At 61.6% G+C, this 21,304-nt stretch overlaps 1 long non-coding RNA gene across 1 annotated transcript in view; it reads right to left on the reverse strand.

Annotated features, from left to right (window-relative positions):
* Positions 1-5,882: 5,882 nt before the first annotated feature.
* Positions 5,883-21,304, reverse strand: part of LOC138063491 (uncharacterized) — a 224,207-nt gene continuing 208,785 nt past the window's right edge. Inside the window, exon 4 of the long non-coding RNA XR_011137069.1 lies at positions 5,883-5,946. This is a non-coding gene — a long non-coding RNA (uncharacterized lncRNA). The remainder of the gene's footprint in view (positions 5,947-21,304) is intronic.

Raw genomic sequence — 21,304 nt, forward strand, 5'->3', positions numbered from 1 at the left:
CTGCCCCAAGCCTGCGGCCAAGCTGCCATCTCAGGGAGCCAGTGGCCAAGTGCAGGAAGGGTGGGTAAGGTTGGTGGGGCCCGGAGAGAAGCAAAGATGGTCTCCTTCTCTGCCCGCACCATGGCTGCTCTACTCGTACCATGGCTGCTCTGCTGAGGAGCGTTTTTGGGGGCAGCAGCTCAACCTCACACCGCCCTCCCCCAGCAGACCACCACCTCCGCCCACCAACAGAGCCCCAACAAAGCCCTTCCTCACAACCTCTCACGCCTCAGCTCCCTCCTTAGCTCATACCTGAGCACCCATGCCGCCACTGCTGCTCGCCGCCTCCTGCTCTCTCCCGGGCTCCGAGGCGGCCCTGCTGGCCCTCTCCACAGCCTGACAAAGGAATGGAGGCTTTTGCAGCGCAACGCAACACGCCAGCCCTAGTCCAGAGCAAGGCGATGCCAAGCAGCAACAGCGCCCCTCTGCTCAGCAGCCTCCCACCTCGCCTCACTCCCTTTGCAAGGGCCCACAAGTGAGCCCGCACCACAGCCAGCCCACCCCTCTGCTCCCATGCCAACTACAGCCTCTCTCTCTTCCCTTCCCTCCACACCAACTTGGCAGCTTTTGCCCTGCACCTTCCCACCACAAGCAGTGTCTTCCCCTCGGTGCCGAGCGTCCTCGCAGGTGCCAGTAAACTGTTCCTGGCACCATCACCGCCACCCCTGGCCCACCCATCTGGCCCACCTCCCCACAACCCACTCGCCCTCTTCTCCCCACACACCCACACAACCAGCCTGGCTCCCGCCTGCCTCCTCCCACCATGGCACCCATGCCCCCGCCGACACTGCCGCTCCCTCCTCCTGCTGCCTGCCACCCACCACCACTTCCAGCACCGCCTGCTTGCCCACCGCACAACAACCCGCCCCAGTGCCCTTAGCAGCCCCCCGGCCTAGTCCTCCATGAGACACCCCTCCTGGCCATCAAGCGCACCCAGGGCCAAAGGGGCCGTTGGCGGTGTTGCGCTCAAGGCAGCCCCGCTCTCACCTCCCAGCCTCTTCCCTCCACAACTCCACTAGCAACACCTCAGCCCACATTTGCCCTACGCCTACTCAAAGGCTCCTTCCTCAAAGACCTCCCACACCCCCACCACCACCACTTGCCCCACCTGGCAAACTCCTACAGCCGCTGCCCCAGCCTTGCCTCTCCCAGCCCCTCCCACTGCCGCAGCACAGCCCTCAAGGTGCTGTGGCCACCGCACAGCCTTCTGGGCCTCCAGCACCCCCACACGGCCTTCTACAGCTCCCTGCACACACCAGCTCCAAGCCCCATCATGCTGCCAATGTGCTGGCACCCAATGGGCCCGCCTTCTGCACCTCTCCTTCACATCCCACAGCAAAGGGGCCCTGCTCCCACCTCCTGCCACAGCACAGGCACACAGCTGCCACCACACTCTGCCCTGCCCTGGCCCCAGCCCTCACCACCTCTGCTGGCTCCGGTGTCGTGGAAGGCCTTCCCAGGCGCTGCTTTCTCAGCAGCCGCTGCGCTTTCTCCCTCGCCATGCCTGCAGCTTTCTTCTGTGCCGCCTGCAAAGCCACCAAGGACACATTGTCATGGAGCATTAGCAGCAGAGCAAGGGCAAGGTGCTCCTGCCTCCCCAGCACCACTGCCGCCACACGACCAGCCCCACACAGCGGATGGACGCTCAGGACGGGCACTTGCTGATCAGCCTGCATGCGTGGACCCTCCCTACCTGCCTACGCCTCATGCTTCTCCTGCCAACGGGTCCCACCACGGCCACCCAACAAGGCCGCCCTCCTACGCTCACCACCATGCCCACCTCTCCCCACACACACACCCTTTGCCACCACCTGACAGCAAACCTCCTCTTCCCCTACCCGCTCCAACACTCCCACCCGCCCACCACCAACTCCTCCTCGCCCACTTGCCGCCACCCACCACAACACGGCCCTGCTCCCACCTCCACCCGCCCAGCCTCCCCCTCCAAACGCCTCACACCCCACAGCACCAGGCACCTGGCCACCTCACCCCCAAACACAGCCCTTCCCCACGCCCATGCAGCACTCGCCCACCGCCGCCTCTACCATTGCCTCTTGCCCGCCCTCTCACAGCCACACCAGCTGCACAGCCTGCACTTTTCACCCTCTTTTCCACAGGCCTCTTTTTCCTGTGCAGCTAGAAAGCCTGCACCAAGGAACCCATGGCCACAACCTGCACAAGCTCCGTGTGCACACAGAGCAGCACACGGCTGAGCATGTGGGGGTTAGGAGAGGCACTTACACCCTTGCTGCTGGCTTCGGAGACCGGGACCGGAAGTGGGACGCTCTCCAGGCTCTACAAGAGAACAAATTGGTGGCACAGGCACTTAGAAGGAGCCTCCTTTGGCCCTTTGGGGGCACATTGCCAGGCAGCTCCCGCGCACAACATGCCTCAAGGCACCCAAATCCTTCAGGCAAGAGTCACAAGCCAAGAGCCCAAGAGCCCCGACCCCTTTGCCCTGACTCCCACCACAAAGGGCTCCCACCCACCGCCCTGCTTGGCCCTCGCCTCGGGCCTCTGCCGCCTGCCTGCTCCCAAGTAGCCCCCCTGCAAAGCCTTACAAGCACAACAGACGCCTTGCCTGAGGGGCTCCCTGCATCACAGGGCAGCTGCCTGGCAGCACGCGGGGCTGGAGACCATGCTGGCGCACAGCCTTTGCGCCACCTTTTCCCGGAGCCTAATGGGGGCCCCAGCTGCACGGCCAGGCCCCAGCTGCAAAGGCAGCTGCTCCTTTGCCCAAGGCCTGCATGCACCATGCGCCTGCCCCAAGCCTGTGGCCAAGCTGCCGTCTCGGGGAGCCAGTGGCCAAGCGGGGGAATCATGGGTCTGCTTGGTGGAGCCGGGAGAGAAGCAAACATGGGCTCCTTCTCTGCCCACGCCAGGGCTGCTCTGCTGAGGAGCATTTTTGGGGGCAGCAGCTCCACTTCACACCGCCCTCCCCCAACAGACCACCACCTCTGCCCACCAACAGAGCCCCAACAAAGCCCTTCCTCACGCCTCAGCTCCCTCCTTAGCTCATACCTGAGCACCCATGCCGCCGCTGCTGCTCACCGCCTCCTGCTCTCTCCCGGGCTCCGAGGCAGCCCTGCTGGCCCTCTCCACAGCCTGACAAAGCAAAGGAGGCCTTTGCAGCCCAACGCAGCACGCCAGCCCTACTCCTGGCCAACGTGGTGCCAAGCAACAACAGAGCCCCTCTGCTCAGCAGCCTCCCACCTCACCTCACTCCCTTTCCAAGGGCCCACAAGTGAGCACGCACCACAGCCAGCCCACCCCTCTGCTCCCACGCCAACTACAGCCTCTCTCTCTTCCCTTCCCTCCACACCAACTTGGCAGCTTTTGCCCTGCACCTTCCCAACCACAAGCAGTGTCTTCCCTGCGGTGCCGAGCGCCCTCGCAGGTGCCAGGCACCTGGCGCTGCCACCGCCACTGCCAACCCTGGCCCACCCATCTGGCCCACCTCCCCGCAACCCACTCGCCCTCCTCTCCCCACACACCCACACACCAGCCTCTCTTCCGCCTGCCTCCTCCCACCACGGCACCCATGCCCCCACCGACACTGCCGCTCCCTCCTCCTGCTGCCTGCCACCCACCAACACTTCCAGCACCGCCTGCTTGCCCACCGCACAACGACCCGCCCCAGTGCCCTTAGCAGCCCCCCGCCCCTACTCCTCCAGGCAACACCCCTCCTGGCCATCAAGCGCTTCCAGGGACAAAGGGGCCATCGGTGGTGCTGTGCTCAAGGCAGCCCCGCTCTCACCTCCCAGCCTCTTCCCTCCACAACTCCACTAGCAACGACTTCACCAGCCTCAGCCCACATTTGCCCTATGCATGCTCAGAAGCTCCTTCCTCAAAGACCTCCCGCACCCCCACCGCCAGCACTGCCCACCAGCCTTCCTGGCAAACCCCAACAGCCGCTGCCCCATGCTTGCCTGGCCCGGCCCGGCCCACTGCTGGCGCACAGCCGCCAAGGTGCTGTGGCCACCGCAGAGCCTTTTGTGCCTCCAACACTCACCCTCACATGGCCTTCTCCATGGCCGCTCAGACGCTAGCTCCGAGCCCCATCACGCTGCCGGTGCGGGGGCACCCACGGGGCCTGCCTTGGCCGCTCTTCCTTCAGAGCCACCACCAAAGGGGCCCCCGGGCCATTTCCTGACACAGCACTGGCACACAGCGGCCACCACACTGCCCTGCCCTGGCCCAAGCCCTCACCAGCTCTGGTGGCTCCGCGCCAGGAGGCTTTCCCTGCCGCTGCGCCCTCAGGAACCGCCGCGGTTTCTCTCTGGCCATGCTCGCAGCTGCTCTGGCGGCCACCTGCAAAGCCACCAAGGGCACATTGTCACCGAGCATCACCCACGCAGGGACGGCAAGCTGCTGCTACATCCCCAGCACCACTGTGGCCTCGGCACAAGCCCCGCACAGCGGATGCACCTTCGCCACAGGCAGTTGCTGATCAGGCTGCATGCGTGGACCCTCCCTACCTGCCTACGGCCATGCTGCTCGGGCCAACGGGGTCCCACCACGGCCACCCAACACAGCCGCCCTCCTACGCTCACCACCATGCCCACCTCTCCCCACACACACACACACCCTTTCCCAACAATTCTCAGCAAACCTCCTCTTCCCCTACCCACTCCAACACTCCCACCCGCCCACCACCAACTCCTCCTCGCCCACTTGCCGCCACCCACCACAACACGGCCCTGCTCCCACCTCCACCCGCCCAGACTCACCCTCCAAACGCCTCACACCCCGCAGCACCAACGGCCTCGCCACCTCACCCCCAAACACAGCCCTTCCCCACGCCCATGCAGCCCTCGCCCACCGCCACCTCTACTCTTGCCTCCTACCCTCCCTCTAACACGCGCACCAGCTGCACAGCCTGCACTTTTCGCCCTCTTTTCAACAGGCCTCTTTTTTCTGTGGGCCTAGAAAACCTGCCCTGAGCAACCCGTGGGCACACCCTGGACAAGCTCCGAGTGCACAGACAGCAGCACCCGGCTGAGCATATGGGGCTTAGGAGTGGCACTTACGTCCTTGCTGCTGCCTTCGGAGACTGGGACCGGTGGTGGCACAGTTTCCAGGCTCTACAAGAGAAGAAATTGGTGGCACAGGCACTCAGAAGGAGCCTCCTTTGGCCCTTTGGGGGCACATTGCCAGGCAGCTCCCATGCACAACAGGCCTCAAGGCACCCAAATCCTTCAGGCAAGAGTCACAAGCCAAGAGCCCAAGAGCCCCGACTCCTTTGCCCTGACTCCCACCACAAAGGGCTCCCACCCACCGCCCTGCTAGGCCCTCGCATCGGGCCTCTGCCACCTGCCTGCTCCCAAGTAGCCCCCCTGCAAAGCATTGCGAGCACAACAGACGCCTTGCCTCAGAGGCTTCCCTGCATCACAGGGCAGCTGCCTGGCAGCACGCGGGGCTGAAGACCATGCTGGCGCACGGCCTTTGCGCCACCTTTCCCCAGAGGGCCTAATGGGGGCCCCAGCTGCACAGCCAGGCCCCAGCTGCAAAAGCAGCTGCTCCTTTCAGGAAGGCCTGCATGCACCACACGCCTGCCCCAAGCCTGTGGCCAAGCTGCCGTCTCGGGGAGCCAGTGGCCAAGCGGGGGAATCATGGGTCTGCTTGGTGGAGCCGGGAGAGAAGCAAACATGGGCTCCTTCTCTGCCCACGCCAGGGCTCCTCAGCTCAGGAGCATTTTAGGGGGCAGCAGCTCAACCTCACACCGCCCTCCCCCAACAGACCACCTCCTCTGCCCACCAACAGAGCCCCAACAAAGCCCTTCCTCACAACCTCTCGCTCCTCAGCTCCCTCCTTAGCTCATACCTGAGCACCCATGCCGCCGCTGCTGCTCGCCGCCTCCTGCTCTCTCCCGGGCTCCGAGGCAGCCCTGCTGGCCCTCTCCACAGCCTGACAAAGCAAAGGAGGCCTTTGCAGCGCAACACAGCACGCCAGCCCTACTCCTGGCCAACGTGGTGCCAAGCAGCAACAGCACCCCTCTGCTCAGCAGCCTCCCACCTCGCCTCACTCCCTTTCCAAGGGCCCACAAGTGAGCACGCACCACAGCCAGCCCACCTCTCTGCTCCCACGCCAACTACAGCCTCTCTCTCTTCCCTTCCCTCCACACCAACTTGGCAGCGTTTGCCCTGCACCTTCCCACCGCACGCAAGTGTCTTCCCCGCGGTGCCGAGCGCCCTCGCAGGTGCCAGGCACCTGGTGCTGCCACCGCCACTGCCACCCCTGGCCCACCCATCTGGCCCACCTCCCCGCAACCCACTCGCCTTCCTCTCCCCACACACCCATACACCAGCCTCGCTCCCCCCTGCCTCCTCCCACCATGGCACTCATGACCCCACCAACACTGCCACTCCCTCCTCCTGCTGCCTGCCACCCACCAACACTTCCAGCACCGCCTGCTTGCCCACCGCACAACGACCCGCCCCAGTGCCCTTAGCAGCCCCCCGCCCCTACTCCTCCAGGCAACACCCCTCCTGGCCATCAAGTGCACCGAGAGGCAAAGAGGGGCTTGGCGGTGTTGCACTCAAGGCAGCCCCGCTCTCACCTCCCAGCCTCTTCCCTCCACAACTCCACTAGCAACGTCTTCACCAGCCTCAGCCCACATTTGCCCTACGCCTACTCAAAGGCTCCTTCCTCAAAGACCTCCCACACCCCCACCACCACCACTTGCCCCACCTGGCAAACTCCTACAGCCGCTGCCCCAGCCTTGCCTCTCCCAGCCCCTACCACTGCCGCGACACAGCCCTCAAGGTGCTGTGGCCACTGCACAGTCTTCTGGGCCTCCAGCACCCCCACACGGCCTTCTACAGCTCCCTGCACACACTAGCTCCGAGCCCCATCACGCTCGCGGGCTGGGGGCACCTTCTGGTGGTGCCCACCTTCTGCACCCCTCCTTCACATCCACCACAAAAGGGGCCCCTGGACTCTTTCCTAGTCCTAGGTTGGGGCTCTTGCCCTCCCTCTAACAGCCACACCAGCTGCACAGCCTGCACTTTTCGCCCTCTTTTCAGCAGGTGTGTTTTCTCAGGGGGACTAGAAAGCCTGCACCAACAAACCCATCTGCAGAACCTGGCCAAGCTGTGCGTGGACACAGAGCAGCACGGCGGTGAGCATGTGGGGGGCTGCGAGCAGTGCTTACGTTGTTGCTTGCTTCCGGGATTGGGATCAGCACTGGGATGCTCTCCGGGCTCTACAACAGAAGACATTGGTGGTACAGTGAGTCCAAAGGAGCCTTCTTCGTCCCTTTTGCAGATTGGCTGGGAGCTCCCAGGGACAACTTGCCTAGCCCACCTCAAAGCAATAACCTCTAAGGAGTACAACCTCAAGGCAATAATCACAAGATAACAACCCAAGAACCCCTAAGTCTCTCAGGACTCCCTCCAAACTGCTCCCATTGCCCTCCTGCTTTCCCTGCTGCTTCGGGCTGCTGGAGCCTGGCCTTTCCTCTATGTCCCAATCCCTTCCGCACACTGCTGCCCATCACTTGTCCCATCAAGACAGGCGAACCCCTTCACCTGAAGCGAGGCTGAAGGCTTCTCCAGGCTCTGGCTTATGTCCTGGGTCCAGCACCAAATGGTGTCCCAAGCCTCGCCTGTCCCTCGTGCGTTGTCAACGACGATCGGATTGGGCGAGCAGGCCTGTGGCTCAGGGCTCCTTCTCCACTCTGCAGTCGGCTCTGGGATCCTGGCTCGACTCGGTAAAGCTGCTGGTCTGGGGCGCGTGGTCATTTCCCTCGTCTTCCTTGCGTCTCTCTGGCAGGCCCCATCAAAATAAAGGCTTTTACCTACCCCTGCACTGCTCACGAACGAGGCACGGGACCAGCACCCTGCACATAACATCCCCCTTCCCACCCACCAATGGGGAAACCTCCCCCGACCCTGGCTTTCTGAAGGACTTGCCTGGGCACATTCATCCCTGGCGTGCCGGTGTGCTGCTTTCCAGAGGGTGAGAAGGGAGTGAAACCCTGCCTTTCTATTACCTATTGACCTCTGCCCATGGGGAAGGCTGCACAAAACCTGCTCACCAACCAAAGCAGCAGGGGTGAGACCATCCCGAAAACCTTTGCTCCAGGACTGCGTCCAGACCTATCAGGAACCCCCCTCTTCCACCAACACCCACTACCATTCCTCCCACCCCACATGGCTGAGGCTCACACGTCCATCACCCCCCAACCCCCAGTGCCTCCCTCCCCTCCACTCCCCAAACCCTTCCTCCATTGCAGCAGGGAACCAGCTGTCCCGATGCCTTGTTCCCCTAGCCTGCACCTCTTACGTAGACACAAGGTCGCTTCAAGCAGCGACAGCTCGGTGCCCCACACGTGTCCCCCAGGGCCACCGTCACTGCAGAGACAAGCTCTGGACAGTCTCTGCCTGGCAGGAGAGCAGGCCCGAGCTGAGCACTCGGGAAGCTGCGAGCAACGCTTACGTTCTTCACGTTGGCTTGGTGGACTGGGAGCCACAGCCTGCATGGCTCCACACTCTGCAAAAGGAGAAACTGTCAGGTCAGTCGGTCAGAAGTAGCCTTCTGTGGTGCTTTCAGAGGAGCAAGAGAATTATGCTCTCGGCACATGGGGAAGGCTGAAAATCCACCTGCTCACTGCCCCAAAGCACTGGCCAGGCTTCACCCTCAAGCACCCTGATTGAGCCCACTCCTTTGCTCCACACACAGAACAGCCTGACTTAACCCTCCCCTTAGTTCCACAAGTGGGCACACACTCACCCCTTTCTCCCATTTTCTGCAGCGCCCAGCACTGGGCCTCCCACCCCGTGCGGCTAGGTTGCATGGGCTACCACACTCTCCCCTCAGGGCTCTCCTCGGCCCACAAACCCTCCCATCTCCCCACTCCCACAGCCCTTCCTCAGCACAGTGGCACATGCTACCACTGATCCTGGCCCCAGAGTGCTCCTCTTACACAGACGGGATGAGGCAGCGCTTTGGTGCTCAACACCACGGTACCCCCCAGGTTTCCCCATCGGCCTGTTGTCCTCGTGGTCTTCGGCGTCTCACTGCTCGCTGTCAGGGACTGCAATGACACGCGGTTCCCCATGCTGAGCAAAGGGGGATGTGGGGAGGCAGAGGGATAGGGCTCCCTCCAAGCAGGGCCCCACATGCGGGGGTTGCAGGACATGCTGCCCTAAGGGGACAGCATGGCAGCCCTGGCAACGCCCACAACCCTCTCATTCCCCAGGTGGCACCACACAGCTCTCACCCCACATGCTGCCCCATGACAGCCCTCTCATCCCACACAGCTTCTCACAAGGGGCCCCGGTGCTCTGCATGCTGCCCCACGGCAGCCCCAAGCCTTCCCGCGGACACAGGCAGCTGCTCCCTCAGCCCCCTTTTCCCTTCCAGTGAAAGCACCCACCTCATTTCCACTTTCAATGCAATGGTGTTGAGCCACCCACCCAAAAGGTTCCTTTGTGAGGGACGATTCAGGACTTTTTAGGAAGAGACACATATTTCCCGAGCTCCTAGTTTTGTACTTATACCCCACATCACGCTGTGCATGCCTGGGCTCTCCTCCCCTGACTCCACGGATAAGCAGCCTGTCCTGCCCCGGGGGGCTGCCCTTACCCCAGCCTCCCCTGCTGCACCAGAGGGAGATTGTCCCTAACTGCTGCCGTCAGGCTGCCCTCAGCACCTCATCCCACTCTCCAGCCTCCTCACAATCTTCAGCCTGCTCCCCATCTCCTCCTGGTCCCTGTCCTGCTCCAACGGGCCTTTAGCAGTACAGTCCTCGTCCCACACATGCCTGGGCAGAGCCTGCTCTTTCCTGCCCATGACGGCTCCAGAGAGAGCCCCTTTGCCCACGCTCTTCTCAGACTGTTACACTGCATTGTCCCCCTCCTCTCCGATACTATCACTGCCCCAAGATGAACTCCCTGGAGACACCCCAAGGAGCCCCACTCTCGCCTGGCCTTCGACCAGCACCTTTCTCTCAAACCCTGCTGCTTGCAGAGCCTACAGCTAGCCTCTCCTCTGACTTAGCCCACAGGCTGCCCAGTGGGCCAGTGCTAGATCCAGGATGGGGAAACTGAGGCACGGAGGGGAGAGTCAAGGCCCCAAGATGGAGGAACAAGGGCACAAAACAGCCTTTTCCCCTACCTCACAGGGAACACGGGTATCTGGCGGTCTTCGCCACAGGATGCCAAAAGCCTGTGTGCGTTTTCGCCTCTGAGCAGAGGCAGGAGCCCAGGTCTGTGGGAAACCAAGTGAGCTGGCATCAGTGACACAGCACTGATGGAGCACCAGAGCCCACACGAGGCCGGCACTCACCAAGGCGGAGATGACTTGTGCCACGAAGGAGCCTGTCCCTTTCTTGTAGGAGAGAGCAGGTCTTTGACTGTTGATGAGGGGCTGCACATGGCGGTCGGATGTGGCTCCTGCAAGACACACCACGGTGGTGCATGATGGGGCTGCCATGGCTCCCAGCTGCCACACCTGGCTTTCCCCACAAGGGTCTGTCCTTGTGGGAGGAGCAGGGCCATGTTCGATACAATGGAACAGGCTCGTGTCCCCAAGGACCATGCCACAGTCTGACCCCAGACCCTGTGTCAGGAACCTGGAGGGCACCTTCCCCATTGCCTCTGCTGCCAGAAGCTGAGGGTACTTCTGGCCACGAGGCTCTTACCCAGTTGAGTACACTGGAGCCTTCTTCTTCCTCGGCTGCCTTGCTGCTCGCCTCTCCCCCACGTCTTCAGCTGGATAAAACACCCCAGCCACAAGTTCCACAGCATGGTCCCCACGAAGGTGAGAAACCGTCTCACGATGCCCTGCTGGGAAACGGCACAGGGCAGAACTGAGTGTCTCCACACCTCGGCTGTGGCCTTGCTCTGTGCATGTGCGGTGGCCTTGCTCAAGTACAGGGGACGCACTGATTCAGGTGAGCAGGACAAGAGCCCCTTGCGCAATGGAGCTGTCAGCCCCAAGTGTGCAGCCACCAGGGAGGGAACCCTGTCCCGTGACCCCCAGCCCCCCGAAGGGGCTGGCGCTGTGCGAGGGACTGTGTGCCTGGGGCTTCAGCCCCCGTGCTGTCCCAGCCCTGGCGGCTGCAACTTGTGCCAGGGCTCTTGGCAGTGGTCTGTGGCCACCTTTCACCTTCATGTCAGCCTTATCATCACACAGAGGCTTTGTGTGCCTGAGGCCAGGCAGTTTCTGGGATTTTAGGACTGAAGGAAAAGCTCTTCCTCTTTTGATACAGACAGCTCCTGCCCTAAGGGTACCCTTGCCACCTGCCTGGACCCAAAGGGGATGTTTGGATTTGAAAGAGCATCATCTTTGTGTGTGTGCCACAGGGACCCTGGCCAGCAGGAGGGTAAAAACCCTTCCCCAAGAGCTCTCCCGGGATGGGGATGGGGAGGGGACAGGGAGGGGATGTCTGTGGCTGTCAGCTCTGAAGAGCTGTGGGGACCCAGCACGGGATGGCTGTCATGGCAACACCATCCAAGGTACCACTTTGGTCCCTGCCTACCACCCCCCTCGGGGGTCTGGGGACACTGCGAGGACCGACCCCGGCTCCCAGCCCCATGGCTCTGACCTGCCTCCCATCCCACCCAGCGCCTCCTACCGGCTGCGGCTGCGGCACCCAACTCTGCACTCTGACTCGCCTCCCCATGGCTCGCGCCGAGGGGCGGTGGGATCCTGTGTCTGTTCTGGGGAGAGCCCAGATCCTCCTGCTGCCCCGCGCAGTGCCTGCTCCGGGGAGAGCCCAGATCCTCCTGCTGCCCCACGCAGTGCCGGGCAACACGTCTGGAGCCCGCTGCATCCGCGTTCCCACGGCGATAACTGCCGTACCGGGATGGAATCGGGGCCGGGCTGAACCACGGGCCCAGGGGGACCCAGTGCCTCCCCTCGGGGACAGGACGGGGGCTCCCCATGCTGTCCAGCCTCCAAAATGGGCAGAGCCCCCTCCCTGATGGTGCCCGACCTCGGCCCTGCTGCCACCATCCTCCCGGGACGCCTCTGTGGGGGGAGGCCGGGACCCCCTGACGGGGGGCACCGCAGCCCCGCTCGACCCCCGTCACAGCCCACCCCGTGGGAGATGCTGCCCTGGCCTGGTCCCCACGCGGGATGGGGGGCTGTTACAGGCTTCTCATGGGGTTGTGCTTCCCAGGGAGCTCCTCCTTGGTTCAAAATGCATTTAAAGTTGGAATTGGAGGAATCTTCACCTGCTTTCTGTTTGGATGCCAGAGGGTTAAGAGCTGCATTTTAAAGAAACTCTTCCAAAATTTTATCTCTCTTGCCTTATTAGACAACAGGGCATTAAAACTTCTCTGTAATTATTAATCATCAATGAATAAGTCTAGTACCTAAGCTGTGAGGAGGTTAAAACACACAAAAAAGTCAGTCCTAGAAGAGCATATAAATAAGTACCCTTCCAAATGAAGCTAAATAATCATCTGAAGAAGAGAGAAAAGAGGGCAAGTTAACGTCTTGGTTTTTGAAGGTGAGAGTTTCCTAAGTCTGCAGGACTATTTAAAATGCCTCCTTCTCAAACACCTCCAGAATTAAAGCTCACTCAAGTGATCCTAAGAGGGACAGAGAAAGGGGTGGCCTTGACCAGCTCTTACTTTGCCTGCTTTGCATTTACTCTCCCAGCTGCCCTCTACTTTCCACCTGGAAGGCAACTCCCAAGGCAACAGGCAGGCTGCAGCAGAACACACAGCGCTTTGGGGGGCAGCTTCTGTTTTTACATTTAACTAATGTCTCTGCAGTTGCATGCACAGTGCTCGCACTACCCTGCTGGCAGGGAAAAGCTGCCTTCCTCCTCTGGCCATAACGGGAGAGAAAGTGCTGACCTTTCCCAGCGAGCTCGCAGTGAGCGTCTGTGCCGGGCGTCCCAGTACCTGCCTTCCCAAAAAGGGCAGGCAGGAGCCTCGCGCACAGGAGCGGTGCCTGTAGCTGCCTTGTGATGTGCTCCAACAAGCAATCCCTTCTGATCCCTACAACTAGCCACAAGGGGCTCAGGCCTGCATTGCTCTTGCCTAAGCCGCTCTGCTGATGTGCACACACCAGCCCCACACAGCACTTGGACAGACCCACAGCTCGGCATTTCCCCCTCTGGCCTTTGCACCTCCTTCCCCAGAGCCCTCCCCAGCCCCTTACCCATAACATACACGACTGCTGCCTGGTCCACATTTACCTCACAACCAGGCTGATTCTCCTCCAGGGACTGCCCGTGTCTCTCCTTTGGGGACTGGGTGTGAGTCTGTTGAGTGGCACTCTTCAAATCTGTCAGCAAGAAGCAGCCTGTGACCTCCTTGCCGGTGGCCAGTGGCCAGGGAGATGTTTACTTTCTTTGGGACTACGGTAGTGTGGAACAAATTCCTAGCTTTCTTCTTCATCCCATGTCGTCTCCCTACATTTATGACATTGTAAGACATTTCCAGCGTTTTGTAGCAGTGATAGTTCTTTCCTATGTGCCCAAGATGGCAAGACAGTTTCCTCGGAGCCTGAGGTGCATTTGCAACACTGTCCTGAAGACACGTGTTGTGCGCCCTTGCGTCTGGTTTGGGAGTGAGGGAGGGGCAAGAGCAGGCATCCTTTGCAAGGACTGGGAAAACCAGAGGAAGGTGATGCCATAAAATCCCAGTCACATCGTTCATTAGAGCAGGACGTGGACTAATTCTGCCTTCAGGTACCTCTTGGGTCTGTGTGGGAGCACAGCCGAATGGAGGCAGTCCAGGAAGGATCCTGGAAGCAATGTAGCAAACCTTGTTTAAGATCTTCACTCATGACCTGGATGATGGGGCCAAAGGAATCCAAGGCAAGCTGGCGGATGACAGAAAATTGGGAGGAGTGGCTGATTCAGCACGTGATTGTGCTGCCACTCAGAGGGACCTGAGAAGTGGGCAGACAGGAACCTCATGACAGTCAGCAAACGAAAGCGCCAAGTCCTGCACATGGGAAGAACTATCCCCATGCACCACAACAGGCTGGGGACTGACTGGCTGAGGAGCAGCTTTCCAGAGAAAGCACCTGCGGCTCCTGGTGGACAAGTTGGTCATCAGCCAGCAATGCACCCTCATGGCAAAGGAGGCCAACAGTATCCTGGGCTGCAGTAGCAAGAGCCTTGCCAGCAGGTCAAGAAAAGAGATCCTTCCCTCCTGCTCAGCACTGGTGAGGCTGCACCTGGAGGGCTGTGTCCAAATGTGGGCTCTCCTGTACAAGAAAGACATGGGCCTGCTGCACAGACTCCAGGAAAGGGCCATAAAGATGACTACGGCTCTGGAGCATCTCTCAGACAAGGACACACTGAGAGAAGTGGGACTGGAGGCAGGAACTGATGGCAGTGCATTGATTGCTGGGAGCCAAGGATTTGGCCAACATGGCCCTGTAGAGAGAAAGGTCCACCACTATCAGATGAGGTGTCCAAAGGAGGAAAAGGAAGTACCAAGGGCCCTTTCATCTGGCCACACAGAAATAGAAATGCCAGGACTAAGGAAGGTGCCAAACAGACTCATGGACATCCATTCTACACCACTTCTAGTCTAGGACTAGTCTTTGCATGCTCACATGAGGAAATTGTTCCCTCAAAAGAAAGAAAACCACCCTCCCAATGCATCCAGTTCTTCGAGCAGACCAAGCAAGAGCCCCCAGCACTCGGTGCTCGGCATCTCAGCTCAGAAACTCCTTTTCCCAGGCTCCCTCACTCAGCACATGGATAAATTCAGCTGCAGGAGGCAGATGAGGTGGCTGCTGCCTCCAGGCCCCTCCCCTGTAGTCCTTCCACCTCCCATCAGCTGCCTCCATCCTGAAAGCCCAACTCATGAGTTTTTTTTTCCTTTTTCTTAATGAGCATGATATGAAGACCTTGAATCGAAAATCCTATTTCTTTTCCCTCCTCCCATCCACAAGCACTGAAAACAACACAGCCAGTCTACCTGCTGCTAGTAACTCTCTGGCTACTCATTTTTCCTCAAAAAGTTGCTTTTGTTCTGAGTTTGTTGTTTTCACAGAGTGACAGAATAGATGATGTTGGCAGGGACCTCTGGAGATCCCCTTCTCCCACCCCCTGCTCAACCAGGGGCACCTACAGCAGGTTGCCCAGGACCAGGTCAGGATGGTTTGCAGTATCTCACACAGTCGAGACCCCACAGACACTCGGGGAACCTGCTCCACTCTCTGACCACCCTCACAGTGAACAAGGTGGAATTTCCTGCTTGGCCACTTGGTGCCCATTCCCTCTCCTCCTCTCACTCCACACCACTGACAACCACTCCGAACCACGGTCTCCGTCCCCCTCACACCCTCCCTACATCACCTGTTTGGACACCCGGAAAACATCCCACCACCACTCTGGTTTCCAGGCGAAACACTCCCGGCTCCCTCAGCCTCTCTCCGACGGGAGACGCTCCAGCCCTTCAGCCATCCTTGTGACCCACCACACCAACCTCCTTGACACCCACCACCACCACAGCCATCCCCCAGCGGGTGCCCCGTGGACACCGCGGTGGGGCTGGACCTGCACGTCCAGGACAAACCGCTCCTCGGGGCTCGGCACCGAGAGACGATCCCTCTGGGCGAGCCCCAGCCCCGAGCACGCCGGAGCCGGCGCTGCCCCAAAGCCTCCGGCCTTGGCGCCCAGAGCTCCCGCCCGGCAGCTGCCTCGGCGGGGCACCAGCACGGCCCCGCGACGCCTCCCTCCCCGCGGCCGAGACCTTCGGGCCGGGCAGCTGCAGAGCCAGGACTTCGCCCGCGGCAGCACCAAACTCCCGGGCCGGGGCCGAGGCCCGGCGGGGGGGCGGGCAGACGGGCTGCGCCACGGCCAGGCGCGGCGGCCATTGGGCGGCCTGCGTGTCGCTCACGGCTCACCCCGGCCCTGCCGTTGGCCCGCGGCCTGCCCTCGCCAGCTGATTGGCCCGCCAGCGCAGAGGGCGGGGCAGGCGGGGCGCAGGCGGAGCGCTGCTGTCAGGCCCGGCCCGGCCTGGCGCCGCCGCCCTGGAGCCCGGCCCCGGCCGCAGCCCGACCCGCCCCCAGCCCTGCCCCGGCCCGGCCCTGCCCGGCCGCGGAGCCGCCCCGCAGCTGGCCCCCTTCCCGCTCGCCCCGGCCCTCGGCCCGGCCCTCGCCCTCAGCCCCGCCGGCCCGGCCCGGCCCCTGCCGCAGGGCCAAGAAGGGGGATGCTGCCCTGGGTCGGGAAGCTGGAGACGGGGAGGAACTGAGCAGGGCTGGCTCATTGCCCAAAGCTACATTAAAGCGTTTCTTTTTTAGGTTTTGGTTTTGTGTTTTAACTTGCCAAATGCTCCATAATCTGCTACCCAAAGAGCAGGACATCTGCAGTCCTTTCTGCTTTTGCAACACTTTGGTCATGAAAAGTAGTATTGAATAGCACTCGTTGTCCTATGGGCTGGAGCAATGCTTTTCTCCTTCCCTGAGGACATGCTTACAAGCTGTGCTGTTTCCTGCAGCAGGGCTGGGGCTTCGCCAGAGCCCTTCAGTGTCCTCTCCAACTTTTCCTGAGGCTTTCATTTCTGCAGCCGGAAATTGTATCTTCATGGCCTCATTAACCATTGTGCCCAGTGCAATCATCCCAGAGCAGCCCCCTTTAGGGAGGCGTCTTGCATGTCCAGAAGGTTCTGAGAAATGGTTCAAAAGCAAAGGAGAAAAGTCTTCTTGTCACCTGGGTGTCCACTAATCAACCTAGTCCACCAAAAGATGCTGTAAACTCCCTTTTCTGCCAAAGGAGACCGAGTCAAAGGGGAGAAACAGATCACAGCCACTATTTACTAGAACACCTTTTCTACCTTAACGTATTGGTACAATCAAGGGGCCATTAACACTAGCAGATAACTCCCCCCAGTACATGTTGGGCTGGGAACTTTGGGAGAAGATTTGTGGGCCCTGGGGTGTAATGGTATCCTAGGAGAGGGTTTTGGGGGTGCTGGGGCAGGGTTTGGGGGTGTTTTGGGCCTGTGCACCTCAACATCCAGCTGTGCTGGTGTGGGAGGCATGCAGGGTGTGGGGCTTCCAGGCTGGGCCCCCATGTTTCCTCTAATTGATTCTAGTGACATGTGTGTTAATTGAGACTAAAGTGTATTCAAGGACTAGCTTGCTGCTGTTGGGGCAGGGTTTGTGGGCAGTTTGGGGGTGTTTGGGGCTTTGGGATAGGGTTTGGGGAGGTTCTGGAGTTGAGGATGGTGTTGGGTCAGAGTTTGGAGGCATGTGGGGGCTAACTGGTGTGTTGGGGCAGGGTCTGGGGGCTGTGAAGGGCTTTTGGGCAGGATTTGTGGCTTTGGGGCTTGTTTGTGGGGGAGGGGACATCTGCAGGGCCCTCAGCAGGGGAGGGTTTTTTTTGGGTGGATGGAGGGGGTCCATCCCCAAGGGGTGCTGCGTGCTTATGGGGGCTGGTGCTACACCTGGCTCTGGGCATGACAGGGGGGACCCCAGAGGAGGAGGCACCGAGGAACCTGTGGGGAACCCCAGAGGAAGCATCATGGACCTCGCCAAGGACCCCATGTCCCAGGAGAGCTGTGGGGAACCCCTACGACCCAGAGGAGGAGGAGGAGAAGAAGGCACCAGTCTGCTGCGGCACTGCTAGAGACATCCAGAGCCCCATGTCGTCTGTGGGTGTCTGGCGAGATGCCAGAGGAGACATGGGAGTCCTGCCAGTGCCATGTGCAGGCCTGGGGAGTCCTGTGGCTCAGGGGCAACTGTGCAGGAGGAGCAGGGCTTGGGGAGGCTCGGTGGGGGTTCGAACAGGCCATTCTTGGGGTTCTAAGGAGCTCCAAAAGGTGCACAGAGGGACCTGGGATGTACTACAAGGCACACAGATGTGTTCTGATGGGACTGCAGGGCAATTCATGTGCCTTGAGATGCCTCAGAGGTGGCTGTGAGTTGCTTTGCCTTTGGGTTCACCACAGGGCCCCACAAAGCACGCACACTCCCATGCCCTCCATCACCTCCTGCTCTCCAGCTGTATCGGCCCCCTCTCCATGGCATCTGTGCTCCTCCTCCCACACTCACCCTGCAGCCCTCACCAGCCCCATCTGGCCCAGCCTTCCAGGTGAACACAAGACAAAGCTTTTTAATATGGGTGTGGGCAAACACAGCAACAGGATTTCCCAGGCAGACTGTGGTGTCTTCATTCTTGTGCAAGCCCAGTGGGACACGGCCCAGAGCCACCTGCTTTGCTGAACGTGCTCTGCGCAGGGAGTGGACTGGCAATTGGGGGATGCCGAATTATGGGCTGCTCAGTCCACCCCGGCACCTGGGCCTGGGTGCCACCGCTGCCAGGCTCTCCGCAGGCGGGTGCACAGGACTCGGATGGTGAAGCCTGACGGGGATGCTTTCCGGGGTGCTTGGAGGATGAAGATTGTGGATATCCCCAGGCAGCGGACTGTGGGGCTGCTGTCATTGTCCAAGCGCTGAAGGACTGAGATGGGAGGAAAGAGAGCAGCAATCAAGCTCTGTATCAGCGGAGACCCCAGGTCCCTGCTCAAGGGAGGGCCAAGGGGGAGCAGGGCACAAGGGGATCGGTCTGGGCTCAGTGATCCCCCAAATGCCCCCAGATTCCCTTCAGGAAAGGTATGCAAGAGCCCTCCAGCCTGGCGCATGGCCTAGGTGTCCTCTGCATAGTCAAAAACACCGTCCCTCAAATACCCAAGAAACTCCCTCCGTCTCCAGCCCCGGCCTCCTCCCGCCAGCCCCGGCCGACCCCGCATACCCTACGCACGGCTGCACATCTCCTCCAGTTTCTCCTTGCACCAGTCCAGGAGCCGCCCAGCAAGCCCTAGGCACACACAGCCGATCACAAGGCGAGATCCGGCCAGGGGAGAGGGATTTGGGTCCTGGGCATTGGGACAGGAACCTAGTGCTGGGGTGAGGGACTGGGGTTCTGGGGAGAGGGACTCGAGGGCTGGGGAGAAGGACCTAGGGACTGGGAAGAGGGTCCCAGGTGTTGGGGAGAGGGCTCCAAGCATTAAGGAGTTGGTCCCTGGGGCTGGGGAGGGGGACCCAGGGGCTGGGGAGAGGGACCTGGTGCTGGGGAGAGGGTCAGAGACTCTGAGGAGAGGGACCTAGGCACTTGGGAGAGGGACATGGGGGCTGGGGAGGACTCAGGCATTACGGAGAAGGACCTAGGAACTGTGAAGAGGGTCCCAGGTGTTGGGGAGAGGGATCCAGTGCTGGGGAGAGGGTCAGAGACACTGAGGAGAGGAACATGGGCACTTGGGAGAGGGACGTGGGGCCTGAGGAGAAGGACCTCGGGGCTGGGGAGAGGGTTGGGGGTGTCTGGGTGGGGGGGTCTCACCAGTGAAGCGCACAGCCTGCTCGCGCAGAGGGGCCCGGGGGTCCTCCAGGTACCGGCAGCTGCAGCTCACGTACTCGCTGGCTACCGGCCCAGCCTCCTGCAGCTGCAGAGATCCTTGGTACAGGTGCGGGCACCGCCAGGCCTGTCCCCCTCCCTGAGACACCCGTCCCCCTCTAGGACAGGTGTTGGCAACACTGGGCCCCTCCCCTCTCCCAGGACAGGCACAGGCACAACCGGAACAGGGGCTAACACAGCCAGGACAGGTGGTGTCACTACTGGAAAAGGTGTTGGCACAGAAGGGACAGTGGCTGGCATCACCAGGACGGGGGCTGGCACCACCAGGAGAGGTGCTGGCACCTGCGGGGCAGGGCCTGGTACAGCTGGGATAGAGGCCGGCACCTCCAGGAAAGATGCCGGCACTGCTGGGAGAGGGGCTGGCACTGCTGGGAGAGGGACTGACTCCACCAGCAGAGGTGCTGGCACCACTGGCACAGGGGCCAGCACCACCAGGACAGGCCTGGCACTGCTGGGGCCTCCTCACCAGGCACTCGCCGATGCGCCAGGTCTGCAGCGTCTTGGCCAGCTTCCGGAGCTGCTTCCACCTGAGGAGCTTTGCAGCCTCCACGAGGGCTGCTTGGGCAGCCTGGGGAGGAGTGGGGAGATGGGCGATGGCACCACGGCCAGGCCAGAGCCCCCCCACAGCCACTGCCTGAGGTGCCTACTGGGGTGGCCTCACAGCTCACCACGGTGCCCTGTACCTGTGCCGCACCGAGGTGTGGGTCACTCAGATGGAAGAAGAGGGGCAGCAGCCCCCTGGCGTGCCAGCTGCTTCATGCGCTGCCTCTCGCCGCCTACTGCCCGGCCCAGCAGCTCCCCAAAGAGCCGCATGGCCAGTTCCCGCACCGTGCTGACCTCCTGCCAGGGCAAGCACAGCAACCTCAGCAGCGGTGGTTGGGGGGAACCACAAAGGGCCTCTTAGCAGCTCCCCGCCACCGTCCTCACATTGGGGAAGAGGGACAGGAGGTCGTGGGCCAGCTGTACAGCCAGGCGGCTGGTTTGCCGTGGGTTGGCGTGGTGCAGCACGTTGCGCAGCACCGCCAGCGCCTTGGCGTCCATCTCCCCATCGGCATCCTGCAGCCGCTGCACCACATCTGGGATCACCTTCTGCATCTTCCTTGCCTGCAGGGAGACACGCAGCATTTTCTTCATTCCACTGGTGCTGGAAATGCCCTGGACACAGATCGGGCTGGCGGGGGCTGGGAGAGGACGGCGCCCCCGGCCGCCCCATGGCGCCGTGGGGCGGGCAGGAGGTGGGTCCCGTTGTCCCAGAGCCCAGTGTCACACACGCCGCCCGCCACCGCTCCCCGGGCATTTCCACTTGTTTCTCGCGGAGCTGGCTCTGCGTTTCCTGCCTCTCGTCACGCTTTTCCGGTCTTCTCGCACAGAAAAGGCCGTGACGCCGCGCGGTGAATATCCCCGCGGAGGCAGCGCTCGGGGCGGCCGAGGGCTCCACAGCCCTGCAGGAGGGCCCCGCCCTGCCGGCCGGCTGGCCAATCAGCTAGCGCGCTGGAGGGAGAGAGCCAACCGATGCCTGGGAGGGGCGGGATGTGTCCTGAGTGACGTGCAGACAGAGCAATGGCATTGCCGCACAGGTGGAGGTGGGGGCGGCCCCTTGTTTCTGCTGCCCTGCTGCGTTCCCACGGTACGTCCCATCTGTCACCCCCCTCCCCAGCCGTGGGACAGCCCATCTGTCACCCCCATCCCCAGCGGTGGTACGTCCCGGCTGTCACCCCCATCCCCAGCCGTGGTACAGCCCAGCTGTCACCCCCCTCCCCAGCGGTGGTACATCCCAGCTGTCACCCCCCTCCCCAGCCGTGGTACGTCCTGGCTGTCACCCCATCCCCAGCTGTGGTATGTCCCAGCTGTCACCCCCCTCCCCAGCCGTGGTACAGCCCGGCTGTCCCTGTCCCCTGTGCTGGGGCTGGCAGAGGCCTCCTCAAATGG

The sequence above is a fragment of the Struthio camelus genome, chromosome 32 (genome assembly GCF_040807025.1).
Source record: "Struthio camelus isolate bStrCam1 chromosome 32, bStrCam1.hap1, whole genome shotgun sequence".
Classification (NCBI taxonomy): domain Eukaryota; kingdom Metazoa; phylum Chordata; class Aves; order Struthioniformes; family Struthionidae; genus Struthio; species Struthio camelus.